General features: G+C 34.5%; 1 protein-coding gene across 12 annotated transcripts in view; it reads left to right on the top strand.

Moving 5' to 3' along the window:
- SLIT2 (slit guidance ligand 2) overlaps nt 1–14,767 on the top strand; it is a 374,968-nt gene that overhangs the window by 245,173 nt on the left and 115,028 nt on the right. The window lies entirely within an intron of this gene.

Here is a 14,767-nt window from a genome sequence, read left to right as displayed (position 1 = left end):
GGACCAAACTGGGGTAATAAATCATAGGAACGACAGAACTAGATGATGTTCTGCCTCTTTAAGAGCTCACTTTTATAAAGCAGTGTTGCTGTTTTGTTTGACTATTGTATGGTCTACCATAAAATATAAAAAAGATATAATTATAAAGTCAAAATATATAAGATTTTTAAATTAGTGAGCATTTTAACCTATTTGAACCAATGGCTGTCTCTATCAAAAGTTAAATTGTCTTGGCAAAGAATTTCATATCTATTTTGTATGCAGCTGCTGGGTGCATTGTCCTTGCCAGATAGAAGTCATGTGGATAAAACAAGGTCATGTAAGATGTCAAATGAACTGTTTTTCTCACCTTGAGAAGAAAGCATTAGGGAAAATCTTTACCTCAATATCCATTAACTAAGACAGCACCTCATAGCCACTCAGCTCATCATATTATTATTTTAGAGTTCAGTTCCAAAGTTTAAATAAATAGTTTTGAGTGTTTTGAATTGAAATGGTAAAGTAAGATTAAGTCCTTATAAGTCTACATAGTAGGCACAAAAATTAAGTTATTTTCAAAAACTATGCATTTTTTGCCAGTTAACTGCTCTAATTTACTTTACATGTGAATAACGTTAATTCACAAGACCCACTAACATTATTTAAAATATCTAATATGTGCTTAAAAGTATTCTTAGAGCTTTGCAGTGTAAGACATGATCATCTGTGAAGACGCTAGAATCTGTGGAGGTTTGGCAAAGACATGAAATAATGTATGCACATAATATTATAGTCATCGAAATTTTAGTAAATGGAAGCTACTTTGCTCATAGAAGACATTTATAAGAATTTTTTAGCTGAACCTTGAAAAACGCATAATATATCGTTTTGGAAGAGGTGGGTGTCATTGCACAACAGAGAAATGTCAGGGATGAAGGACAGAGGTGGTGGTGAGCATTATGTTTTAGAGATTGTACACTCAATCCTAATTAGAGTAATAGGTGTGTGTTGAGGCATCATGCAAAATAATGCCTCAGAAAAGACATCTACATATAATTTTAAAGCCACAGATGAATGAAGGATTTTATCTTAATCAGGAGAGGTAATATAAGAGGAACTAGATAATAGACATAGTAAGTTTTCAAATAGGGAAATAATATATTTATCTATCCAGGCAACAGCATTTATTAGGTAAACACTTATTGTTATAAAAGGCAGCATGAATTTTCCAGAGATCTTCCATCAAGTGACTAGCAAATTGGACACAAATTGAAAGCTATGACATGAGGTACAAATTAATACACGTTGTAAGAGGGGAACAAATGAAGTTCAAGGCATTTATGCAGAGGGTGTAAAGTGGGGGTCAAGTTACAGTGGTTAATTAAAGGCAGAAGGCTTTAGTTAGAAGCACAAGTCCACCTACCATTCACCATCTGTGAGACTGTAGGCAAGTTATTTATCCCCTGCAAGCCTGTCTCCTCACCTGAACATAAGGGTTGTTGTTCATTTGAAGTGAAATAATACATATGCTTAGTATATAGTAGTAATTCAATAAGTGATGCTTTGATCGTTGAAGTCTTATTATAAGAGGTAACATCCGAGATAGGCCTTGAAGAATTGGTATTGAATGGAAATGCAAAAATGAGGACAGGGCTTTCAAAATGACCAGAACATCATAAGCGTAGGCACTAACAATGAAAATGCAAGATGCAACCAAACAGGGGCTCAGTATGGCATTTGGAACCCGAGAGAATGCAGGAAAATAACATTGGAAAGGTAGACTGGAGCCAGTTCATAGAAGGCCTAGATAGTATAAGGACCTAAGTCTTTATTTGGAGTGCATTTGAAAACAGGAGTTTTAATCTGAATCTCCAAGAATTAATCTTACAGCTGTGTGCCAGCAGTTGGCAAAAGGCCCCATTGCCAGGCAAGAGGCCTCCTTAGGTGGCTATCATGTTGATGGAGGGGAGATGTCATAAAAGCAGGAGTTGTGTAGCTGTGGGGTAAAAGCAGGTAGGGTAGTTAATATAGGAGCAGAATTCATGGGATTGGGTATTTGGTGAGATGAGGGACTAATGGAGAAAAATGAGCCAAAGATGATGCCAGAATTAAGTGTGAGGGATGGGGAACTGGTGGTTTTATTATTGCATGTAAGAGGCTAAAGGGCAGGACAAAAGTTGGGAAGAAAGATGACGGTGAACAAAATTTGTGAAATCCTGAAGCACCGATGGGACTTTTAGAGGTATCAAAATAATACAGACTGTGGTAACTTGGAGGAAGACAAGGACTTGAGGCAAAGATTTTGGAGTCATTAATAATACAAAATAAAAGTTGATGGTTAAATCCATGAAATGGCCAATAGAAAGGAGAACAAGAAAAGAGAAACCCAAGAGAACTCAGCAAAAGCAGCAGAGGGCCAGAATAGGTAAGAGAGGAAGGGGCTTCGTTTATCTGCGAAAAGGGTTTTTTGAAAAAAGACGATCGTCACTATGAAGGACAGACCAGGATTGGTTTGAAGATGCAGAAAGCTGCAATCATTAGGAAGTCAAAGACAATGCTCTTAGAGAGAAATGAGAGTGTGAGGTGGTAAGATCTCTGTGGGAGCACAATGCTCCCCTGTGGGAGCACCCAGGAGCCAGTGGATCAAGTCCTGATTATAAGAAGGACTGAAACACCGCCACGGATTGACGAAAGACCAGTGAGTTGTAGATATAACAGACCAAAAGTAATGTGTGATATTTAAAGTGGTTTATCTCATGTAGGCTATTTTATTTTTTACAACAGAGTGTTTCTTCTATTTTGTATGCTGTATAGATTTTGTATTATTGTGGACTTTAGTACATAAAAGTTACACTAAATAATATGTCCCATTGGGTTTGCCTGTATTGAGGAGATGGTATATCAGATAAAGCTACAATAAATTAAATTTATAAGTAAAGATGAAAACATATGTGAAGCTCTAGGTGAATTTCACTTCTCTGATTATTACATTATCAGCTTTATCAGTAGAGCATCTGGTGATAAATCATATTGATCTTCAACTCCAACAAAATACCCCATTACCATTCATTATAGTGGCGTAACGTACTAGCTTAGTAACTCATTTCTTTTATTACTCTTTTATTTTTATTAGTATAAAGAACATCAGTATGATTCATAAAATGTGGAAGTAAAGCTGTACATATTTTTTTGTTTTTATAGATTCCAAGTTTTTAATTCAAGATGAACTGAAAATTATAACTTCCCTTCATATTTTTCAAATAATTTTTAATCTGGATTTTGCCATAAATTATAAGTAGAATTTCTTTACTGCAAGTTGTCAGGCATTTCATTCAATGCTGTTGAGTTGATTTCCTTCTGTGTGTGCTATGTCTTTATTCCTGCACCTGTCTCGTCATAGAATTCTAACAAAAAGAAAGTATGTAAGTGCTACATCAAGGAATGATCTACTGCCTGTTATTCTAGGTAGAAAAACTTGACTCAACTTTTCTTTCTTCTGCATTGTGCTTACAACTATAATTTCACACTTCTGGTATTTGCTCAGGCAATTATTTGTTAAGAGAGATGGGAAACATCTTTTAAAGTTAGAAATGGAATAATTTGTAGGAGGAGGAGTGGAAAGAGACCAACATCTATCTAACAGTGTTGGATGCTGCACGCACATTATATCATGTGATTTTTCTCATTGACTTTTGATAGGGGTGTTTATGGAATCTTAAAATAGGAAAACTAATTGCAGGAACATATGCTAGATGAATGTTGGTGGATTTCTCCAAGAAGCCTCATCATCCTGATGATTTTATATGGTCCAGGATCTGTCATCTCATTTGTTGGGAATCTTATTCTGCATATACATTGATAGATTAGATAGATGATAGATAGATAGATAGATAGATAGATAGATAGATAGATAGATAGAATATAGATATAGAGATAATGTGTGTATAGTTATTATATTTTGTTTATATATGTATATTTGCGTGTTTATTTAAACCTGTCTACCCTACTGAAGTAGAAACTATGAAGTCAGAGGCAGGAACTAGTTCTGTTCTGATCACCACTGAATACCCAGGTACAAATCTAGAGTGTGGCATATAATAGGCACTTGAAAAATAGCAAATAAATACTTACAGAATAAATGGATAATTTAAGCATTTATAGTGCAATTATCTCTAAAACAAGCTATATTGAACAAGATTAAAAATAAAACCTGAAGAAGCAGCCCATTCTTTCCCTGTAGAAAAAAAAAATGGTGCTTTTAAGTATACAGTAAGTGAAAGTTAATGAATAGGATATCTAATGGCAAGAGCTAAAATGGGGCTATAAATACTTAAAATTCATTTGTCAAATTTCTCTATTCCCCATACTGGCTTGGACTCCACTCTCTACATGTGTCTGGGAGCTCCTTTTTTTTCTCTGTTCTAGGCCGACCCATTCAGTACCTACTAGTAGCCTCCTTCTTTAGATACATTAATTCAATCACTCTGTAGTTAAGTCTTAGACATCTTTCTCCAAGGCCATATTTTTCCGGTAATGAACCTTATAGACATTTACCTCAAATCCTTCAAAACTGACAACTTCACTTTGCTGTTTGTTTTGTTTTGTGAATAAGGCCCACAATGTTAAGAGATTGTGTTTAAAAGTGTTTTCAGTTGTGAAGCAGCTATGCTGGCCTCAGCCTGAGACTTAACTTGATTCTGGAGCTCATGTTCTTTCATTGATCCACCTCCAAAGAAAGATAAACATGGCGTGGGCTTGTTGGGCTACCGTAGAAGAGAGAATTGAAAAAATCAGAAGGAAAGGCTAGCCGATACTCAGAAAAACAGGGCAAGAGAAGCTTTGAGAAACTTACATATGAAGAGAACATAGATGGAGCATAAAGGCAGGCATTAAGGTATAGGAATGTGTGCAAAACTAAGAGCTATTTCATATGACTTTCTACTACAACTATTATATACACTATTATAGTGTGTATCATCTCTCCTATTCTCTGTCAAATATTCTCACACATCCCTGGATTTTATCTGCATAGAACTTATAGCAGTTGAAGTTGGTATTTTGATTAATATCAAATTATCCTTAATAGACTGTAAACTTAAAAAGGGCAGGACTCTGTCTGTTTTCCTTACCATTTCTGTGCCAACACTTAGCATAGTGGGAAGGAATAAAGAACAGTGTTGGGGGCAAATAGAAGGGGTCCAGTGCACACATTCTGGAGCTTCCCCAAACCTCCATTCTTCATGAGAAACAGAAAATGTGACAAGGGAATATGGGCTAATGAAGACAGAGAGGGAAAAATAGAATGTGGAGTAGTAGAAGGTAAAGTAAATATAAAAGAAAGAAGCTCTTGGGGCACCTGGGCGGTTCAGTTGGTTAAGCGGCCAACTTTAGCTCAAGTCATGATCTCGTGGGTCGTAGGTTCGAGCCCCGTGTCCAGCTCTGTGCTGAAGGCTCAGAGCCTAAAGCCTACTGCAGAGTCTCTGTCTCCTTCTGTCTCTGTCCCTCCCCACTTGTACTCTCTCTCTCATTGTCTCTCTCTCTCTCTCTCTCTCAAAATAAATTTAAAATATTATTAAAAAAAGAAAGAAAGAAAGAAGATCTTACCCCCGCTGAAATCTTCCCAGCATTTTGCTGCTTTGAACTCTGCTGTTTAAAACCTTCTTTTCATACAGATAGAAGGTCTAAGGCAAGTCTTACGTGATCTGGCCCATGGCAACAAAATTATTAATAGCAAATTGATTCTCTATATATCAAATCCTCAGAATTAATTTCTTACATCACGTTTGAGATATAAAATTTTGAGTATGGTATGATGGATTGCTATAAAGTAGACATTTAGTTCTCTTCAATCTAGTTATAGATTTTCTGTGGCATATCACCTGTTCAAACCATTATGCAGAAGTACCATAAATCATGGAGGATAGTTAGTAAGAACATAGGTTGTAGCAATTTAGTAGGTCTTGTTTACCTATGTCTGACTGCCTTCACTCTTGGTTGTTTAAGACTCCGAAGCTGAGAACCATACAATTCTTTCCTTTATTTGTTTGAGAGAAGGAGGTCAGGGAGAAGTTCAAATTATGGAAACGGAAAAGATGGTAGGAGAGTTCTCAGGTCTTCTGAGGTTGTCTCAATGTTTTCTAAGATGGATTGGAAATTCTCAGAAGCTATAATGCATTTTTTTTCCGACACACTATTCAAATAGGTGAAATGGAAAGGAAACTCATCTTTGTGTAAACTACGGGTCTGCTTTTACTCTGCCAGCAATAAAGAAGGTTCCTTCAAAGAGACTCACAATGACGGAGGTTAGATGTGAAGGCTCAGAGTACTTTGCTCTTTTTGTTTCCTCTGCGTCACTTCATGCATAATTATAAAGTGAAAAAAAGAAGGGACTCTTAAATGCTGTATCTTATTACAATCTTTTATGATATTGAATATAACTTAATTTTTAAGTTTATTTATTTATTTTGAGAGAGAGTGAGTGTACTGGGGGAGGGGCAGAGAGAGAGGGAAAGAGAGAATCCCAAGCAGGCTCCGTGCCATCAGCACAGAGCCCGACACAGAGCCTGAATTCACTAGCCATGAGATCATGACCTGAGCTGCAATCAAGAGTCAGTCACTTAACCCACTGAACCACCCAGACGCCCCATGAATACAACTTTTAAAATGCATGTTTTCTTCCATTTCTGTTTAGACATTCTTCCCATATACATTTAAGCCCTTTTTGCAGGCTATTCCTGCATTTGCCCCTTTCAAATTTTTGAATCCTTAATTCTAATAAATACTTGCCAAACTGAATCCACATACTGTATGTCAAAGTCATCTGACTTTCTATAGGGATGCCAAAGTTCCATTTGATTAACATGTTTTTAAATCACCCATTCTACACTAGCTTCTTAAGAGAGTTATAGGTATTCATGAAATTAGGTGTGACTTTTTATTTACCATGGACTCAGTGATGTCTCAGCTAATAACACAGCTAGTGCTGTTATTGTGTTATTGGTTGATTTTCTTCTCATATGCTAAAATTTTGAAAATAAAAAAATAAATGCAGCATGCCATTTGACTAATTTTTATAACACATATAAATTACCTTGACTCTACTTTTTAGACAACATAGATAAAATGTCTAAATAAAGCAAATTATACCATTTTAATAAAATTTGGTGTGAAAGAAATAGTCCATAATCTGAGTTTGCCTTGCTAAATAAAAAGTAGGCTGATAATTTCAAAGTGAGTTTTCACTGTGAAAGTATTTAATTGTGTCATTATGAAAGTATTAAAAAAATTTAGAGATACATCCAACTTAAGAGTTACGAAGCACAAGAGAAAATAGGCAAAGTTAAGAAAGTAGTATAAAAATGAAAGTTTGTTGATAGTTTTACTAGAGCATTTGATAACAACTGGAGAACTTTGTTAGCATTTTGAAGTTTTACACATTCCAGATATTTTCTTACCTCAGATCCACTCACAGAATTAAGCTAGCATATAGCATATGCCAGACTTCTGGCTTTGCAGTTTATATTCTTATAATTTTGTGCTTTGCATGCTAATGAATAACACTCTCATATTCTATGTCTAGTAGAAATAATTATGACCTAGTACTTTAACAAAATCATCTTGTATCCAGCCTTTTTTTTTGATAAAAGAAAAATACACTTGCTTTGGACCTACTGAAACACAATGTAGGAAGCTATATATTTCTGAAGGTTAGCAGAAACCTTTCAATTCTTTTGTAATGTAGAAAATAATGTCATACGTTTTTAGCCAAACCAGATTTCAAATATGGAGCTATCATTCTACGTACCTACTTTGATGTGGAGAATTAGCTGCATTTATGTATTTGGTTCTGAATTTCTTCCAACAGCAGAAATGTGCTATGTAGCCCCCAAATCTCAGGCAGAAACTAGCTTTTCTTCTATCAAGTAATATAATTTTGTCTAGAAATGTCACTAAGTAAACAATCTTAAGATCAAAAGAAAGCTGTCATCAACGTATATACATAAACCAGTAATTCAGCTCTGATTATATGCTAACATAGTTACAATTAGAAAAACAAAATAGTGTGAATCCTTTCTGACAATATATTTTATGGGACTGGTAGTCAGAAAGTCATTTGATGTGAAAGAAGTTCATGCAAACTTTGCTCATTCTTAATTTTTATATCCTTGTGCTTTTGGATTATATTTGCTGCATTTTATTATGATTCCATCCTGAATTAGGGGCCCGGAAAAAAGACATCATAATTTAGCTTCCTACCGAATGCAGAGAGCCAATTCATTATTCAGTGAGCAAAACAAAGATCTCTGTCATGTTCCCTCAGAACAAGCATTTCATATGTATTCTTAGTTATCAGTAGCCATGCTTAGTATAATCCATACAGTAGCTTTGATAATTCCACAGCAAAAAAAAAAAGTAAGATAAATTATATAAAATAAATTTATAAATTCAGCTATACTTGTAGTTCCGTAGACCATTCTTGAGTTCACTAATGATATTGGAGTGCTTTCATATTTATTTTGGCAGAATTTTCAATTTCATATGTGTATCTTCAATAATCTTTAATTGTTATTGAGTGAAATAGTGAGATAACTATCTTTAAAAAGCTGCATACATCCATTATGTGGATAGAATCACTGTTTATTAATAATCTGCATTCATGATAAGAAAATTATTACCGATTTCCCCCCAATTTTTTTCTTTTCTCCTCCCAATTTTATTGAGGAATAATTGACGAATGCAATTGCATATATGTAAAGTGTACAATGCGATGATTTGATAAACTCATCAAATCATTGTGGACTGATTGCCAAGATCAAGATAATTAACACATCCATCACCTCACATAGTTAACATAGTTAACTCGTGTGTGTGTGTGTGTGTGTGTGTGTGTGTGTGTGTATGTGTGTGGTGAGGACACTTAAGATCTACTCCCAATATTGTATTATTAGCTATAGTCACCATGCTATACATTAGATCCCCAGAACTTACTCTTTTTATAACTGAAAATTTGTAGCCTTTGACCTACATCTCCCCATTTCCCTGTTCCCACACCCCCTGGTAACTACCGTTCTATTCTCTGATTCAATTAAATTGGAATTTTTTTTTTTTAATAATCCACATACAGGTGATAGTATACAGTATGTGTCTTTCTCTGTCTGATTTATTTCACTTAGCATAATGTCCTCCAGGTTCATCTGTATGGTTGCAAATGACAGGATTCCCTTTCTTTTTATGGCTGAATATCATGTATGTGTGTGTGTGTATATTGATAATATATAGATACATATCAATATGACATGATATAAATCAATATTCATATATCTCAATATATATATATATCACATTTTCTTTATCCATTCGTCTGTCAAAGGACATTTAAGTTGTTCTCATATGTTGGCAACTGTGAAGAAAGCTGCAGTGAACATTAGGGTACAGATATCTCTTCGAGATAACTGATTTCATTTTTTTCAGATATATACCCAAGAGTGAGATTGCTAGATCATGTGGTAGTTCTATTTTTAATTTTTTTAGGAACTTCCATATTGTTTTGCACAGTGGCTACACCCATATACATTCCCACCAGCAATGCACAAAGGGTTTTTTCTTCTCCACATCTTTGCCAACATTTGTTATCTCTTGTCTTTTTGATAACAGCCATTCTAAAAGGTGTGAGGGGATATCTTACTGTGTTTTGATTTGCATTTCCTGATGACTAGTGATGCTGAGCACCTTTTCATGTACACATTGGCCATTTGTATGTCTTCTTTGGAAGAGCATCTATTTAAGCCCTTTGCCCATTTTTAAATTGGATTATTTGATTTTTTTTTGCTACTGAGTTTTATTAGTTCTATATATATTTTGGATACTAACTCCTTATCATTTACATGATTTGCGAATAGTTTCTCCCATTCTGTTGGCTACCCTTTCAATTTATTTTCTTACTTATTTTTTAGTTGTGTCTAATTTCACAAAACATTATTTATGTAACACATATGTTACATGTATGTATACACACATGCTTTTTTGTTGAGATGTGTGATCATTTAAGCAGAAAACTATAATGGCTTTCTGAAGAGAAAGACATAGAAGACTGAATCAAATTTTTATATATTAGTTATGAGGTGAAAATAAGTACAGTAAATTATAAGTAAATTGGCAAAAAAAGAAATACTTAAATGACCAGCATGGAGATTAATAAGGTAGTAAGGCAAGAAAGAAACTCCAACTGGTTTCTCTGAATAAATTCAAGGAGTCTGATGAGTATTATTGCAACAGAAGGACACATGGAAAATAGCATTTTTTTCATATAGTACATCCTGAACAAATATTTGTGAGTACCTACTGTGCATCAGGCATTATGGATGAAAGGACACATTTCCAGCCTCCAAGGTGTTTACAGCACAGAAAATTGAAACCACACAAAGAGAAAATTTTTAAACTATATGATAGTAGTAAAATATATACACACAGGAATACAGAGAGAGGAATACCCTGGTGTGCCTGGAAGAATCAAGGAATCTTCAGGTATTAGGAGTCTTGCAGGCAGAGAAATTGGGGACTTTACAGACAGAGGAAAAAGCATGCGTGAAGTCCCAGAAAAATTAGAGGTAGTGTGTCTTTGAGAAGTTAAAGCACTTTTGATTGCTGGAACAAAGTAGAATCCCAATCGTGATGAATCACCTTGTCTGATAACAATAGTACATACAAGGAAGCATGTTGAGCAAGGTACTAGCATGATTAGAGATGTTAGAAAAATCACTCCTAAGGTGGAGTGGAGAATGGTTTGGAGGAAAAGAGTACACTAAGAATGTGTTAGCAGCAGTCTGGAGGGCATGGTGAAGGCAGGTGTAGCAACAGATCATGATGGAATGTGATTCCAAAAAGTGACCCTGGTGCTGTGGTGGTTGACTTCCTAAACATTTCTGTGAAAGAGAAAATGGGAGACCCATTAGAGGTAAAACAAGACCTATGTAGACTTTAACATTAAAGTGAAGATAGTTGGTGCATAGTAAATGTATTCTTTATTCTCAGACAAATCATTATCATGTGCTTTTTAGGAATTAAGCTACAGATTTATGGTTCTATAATCATCTGGAAAGATTAAGTTGAAAATCCATATAATTCACATACTTCTCTCTCAGGGTCACACTGTTTCCTAAACTTGAGGAAAAAGATGATGGGTAACTTGGACAGTAAATCACTGCAGGGGGTGGGGAAGAAGGCCAATTGCTATCTACTCATTGAGCAATACTGTTAAACAAATGATGCGTAAAGACAATTTGCATAATGTTTTTAAAGCTAAAATTATTACGAAATGGGCAGCTTAGCTCAGTGCCTGGCTCAAAGTTAATGTCCAAAAGGTTTTCACAATCAATGAAAATCAAAGCAGCAGAACATTTAATTATTTTATTTCTTGAATTGCTAAAGAAAAATTATACATGAAAACTTACTGATATTGACATTATAAATCTATGCTCCATCCCCCTGAAATCAGTGAGCGATGTGCCTAAGTCCATATTTCCCTCTAGAGCTAAGCCATGTGATTGCGTGTTTTGAGTGTATCTTTGCATTTGAACATGTATCCATGTGAATAGACGCATGGAAATGTTAACTCTTATTTAGATCACTACCTGAAACATGAAGTCAGTAAGAACACACACCCTTGCACACACTCATTTTTGTCTTGCTTTAAATGCTTAAAGACCAAATGGAAAAAGAGTTATTTCTACTCTGAAAACATCATTTGAATTTTATCCTCAGGGGCATGTACCCTAGAATGACATCACAAAAAAATAATAATAAAATAAGATTAAGGAAATGGACAATATTCAGGAACAAGTCATACCAAGGCAAGGATGGCTGATAATCAATTAGTATGGACACAGTCCTAAGGCAGAAATGCTAGCTGTATGCATAGTATGTCCCTCTAGAGGCAAATATCCATTCACCTGCCAAAGATATTTATTAAACTTACAAAGTACTAGAACTGCAATTACGTAACAGAAATTGTACTTCAGTCAAAAATATCTTGGGTCATTTTATATAGACACGTATGAAGGATTTCAAGGCATACATTTACTGCTAAAGTTAGAAGTAATATTCCAGAAATACGAAGTACTGACTTTGGAATTATTATGTAATAGGCAAGAGAATCCCTAATGTCAAAGGAATATAGCTGCTTCCTCCTTTTCAAATAGTGGATTGATGTTACCAATGATGAGAATGTTTGGCTACACTGAGCAGTCCAAGATTCAGAAGCTAGGGTCATTCCACAACCTTCCCCACACACCCCATTAAATCTATGTTCTATTCTCTGGCAGCTGTTTTTGCCATTTATGTTAAAAGCAGATGGGGAAAATGCAAAGGACTGTCAGTTTTATTGCCATGTATAATCAACATCTGGGCTGTATGTTACAGATACAATCAATCCAAACTCATACTTTACTGGTGTTGTAAAACCTTTTTGAGTTCTTAAGACAGTTTCCAAAGTTGAAAAAAATGGTATATTTTAATCATATGGATCATGGAAGTTACAACATTATATATTTTTTCAGCCTCCATGTGAAGGATGTATGCACGTATGTGTGTAATACATAATTGCTGAGCAATCTGCAAATCTACTGATTTGTTTAAAATGTGTTTTTCCATCGAATATGTTTATTTCCTCTTAGAGATCAAATCATGTATCAGGATTTACTTCTTTATATAATCTGTGTGTGTGAAACTCATATGTGTTGTAGACATATTATTATATAGTGCTGTTTATTATGTATGTGATTACATAGATACCCATGTATATCCCCATATTTTTATCTTTTCACTATTTTTTATGCAAGAAAAACATTTTTTCTATATCTCATATTTTTACAAAAACATAGTTTATAGGAGGTTTTATTTTCCTCATGTTTTGGAAGGAGAAACTGAGAGAAGCAAATTAATTTTTGCAAGGGCCACGGAACTTATCAGTGGCTGTAAAGCTCATACTTTTAATCAACAAACTATACATTTTTATTTTTATGTATACACATATATAAAACATAATGCCTCGTGGAAAGAGCTGTTTCGCTTTGGCATGTGGATATCATTTTATATGGTTTGTCAACATAATTTAATTTGAAAAATATTGAAAATAATTCCTGAGAATTGAGCACTAGTGAGCTGAATGGGTCATTTAAAATAAACTAATATTGTTTAATATCTCATAAATTGTTTCAGAACTAGTTGGAATTTTTGAATTCCTGAATTTCACTATGTTGTATACTCTACTGATGTAAGACCTGCTTGTCAATAACCATAGCAGAGTATTTTAAGTCACAGAGCTCAGTTATACCTGCACATCATTTCCATGTTGTAAGGGCCTACAGGATTCGAACAGAGAGATTTATTGATAATTTTCCATTTTCTATACTCTTTAAAATAGGCACCAGAAAGTGGCTTTTGTTGGTTGGAGTTCATTCCCGGGAAACTCTCTTAAGTGTGAATACATGCATGATTTATTTAAAACAAAACAAAATAAAACAAAACAAAACAAACAGTAATTGAGAACATGAAAAAAGGATGTATGTGAGTGAGGAGAAAGGTTTTTATTGGTTAAACATACTGTAGTGTTGAACTTTTTGATGGAGGAGTTATAAAATTGTCCCCATTTTCTTATCTCATTGAACTTTTCACTAAAATTTCCTTGTGATTTTGATGAAGTGGTAACAGCAGGTTGCTTTTATATACTACACCCACCCACCCACCCCCCCCCCCCCGACACACACACAGAGTGATAAAATGTTTAGGAATTGTTCATACACATTCTGTGGAGAAAAAGGTCTGGGCTACTTTTACATGAAAAAGGCTTCCATACGGTATGTGGTTGATAGAATTTTCTTCTTCCCTTACTGAGTTTTCTAAATATATTTTTACTTTGAAATTCAAAATATTGAATTTTCTTTTTATGAAGGACTAACATTTGGAAGGCTCTTAATTATGGTGGATTTTATCCACAGCAGATATATCTCGGCCATTATCTGTTTTTGTAACCCTGGAATGGTTTTAATTAGATTCTTCATGGAACAATGGATTCAAATTTGCACTCTATAAAATTCATCAGATTTTATGCTATTAAAATAGAAGATTGTGGGATAGCAAAGATAGAAAATGTACATTTCATTTACTTGTTTTTTTACCCTTCACCTGAATAATATATTTCTTCCTTATTTTTTATGACCTGGTTTAAGTACCATCCGCATTTTTCTATAGAAGTATGGACACCATTTGATATATGTGTTGCTTACAGTTTTAAAAATATATTCTTAAGTTCTTCTAATGAAGCGTAAGGTCCTGGAGATCTGAAAGTTTAAAGAAAGTACACATTAATTTATTGTTTGCCAACTAAAGAAGACAAAATGGACATTTTGAAACATTTTAGAATTTATTGGTTGACATCTGTCAGTGGTAGAATATTTTCTTGCTTGAGAATCTGTCTGTTTGAATGAAGGAGGCAATTATGCTTTGCCTTAATGGACTGCTGGTACAGTGCCATAAAAACCAATTAGCTGCTGAGTCAGTGTAAATAACCATGTAAGCTCTGTTTCAAATACTTTTTCTTTTTTAACAAAAAAGGTTGGAAGCAAATAGATAAATAAAGAAAAGCAAGCAAATCCATTTTATATGTCATCGTTCAGCTTTCTGTTGCATATGTTCTAAATGAAATGGTTTGCAATGTGAAGGCTAACTATGGTACATTGCAAGAATGATTGATACATGCAACAGCACTGTATTATGTTTGAATTACTATTTT

The sequence above is a fragment of the Felis catus genome, chromosome B1 (assembly GCF_018350175.1).
Source record: "Felis catus isolate Fca126 chromosome B1, F.catus_Fca126_mat1.0, whole genome shotgun sequence".
Lineage (NCBI taxonomy): Eukaryota > Metazoa > Chordata > Mammalia > Carnivora > Felidae > Felis > Felis catus.
The sequence above is the reverse complement of the archived record's forward strand: the minus strand, read 5'-3'. Positions and strand labels throughout refer to the sequence as shown.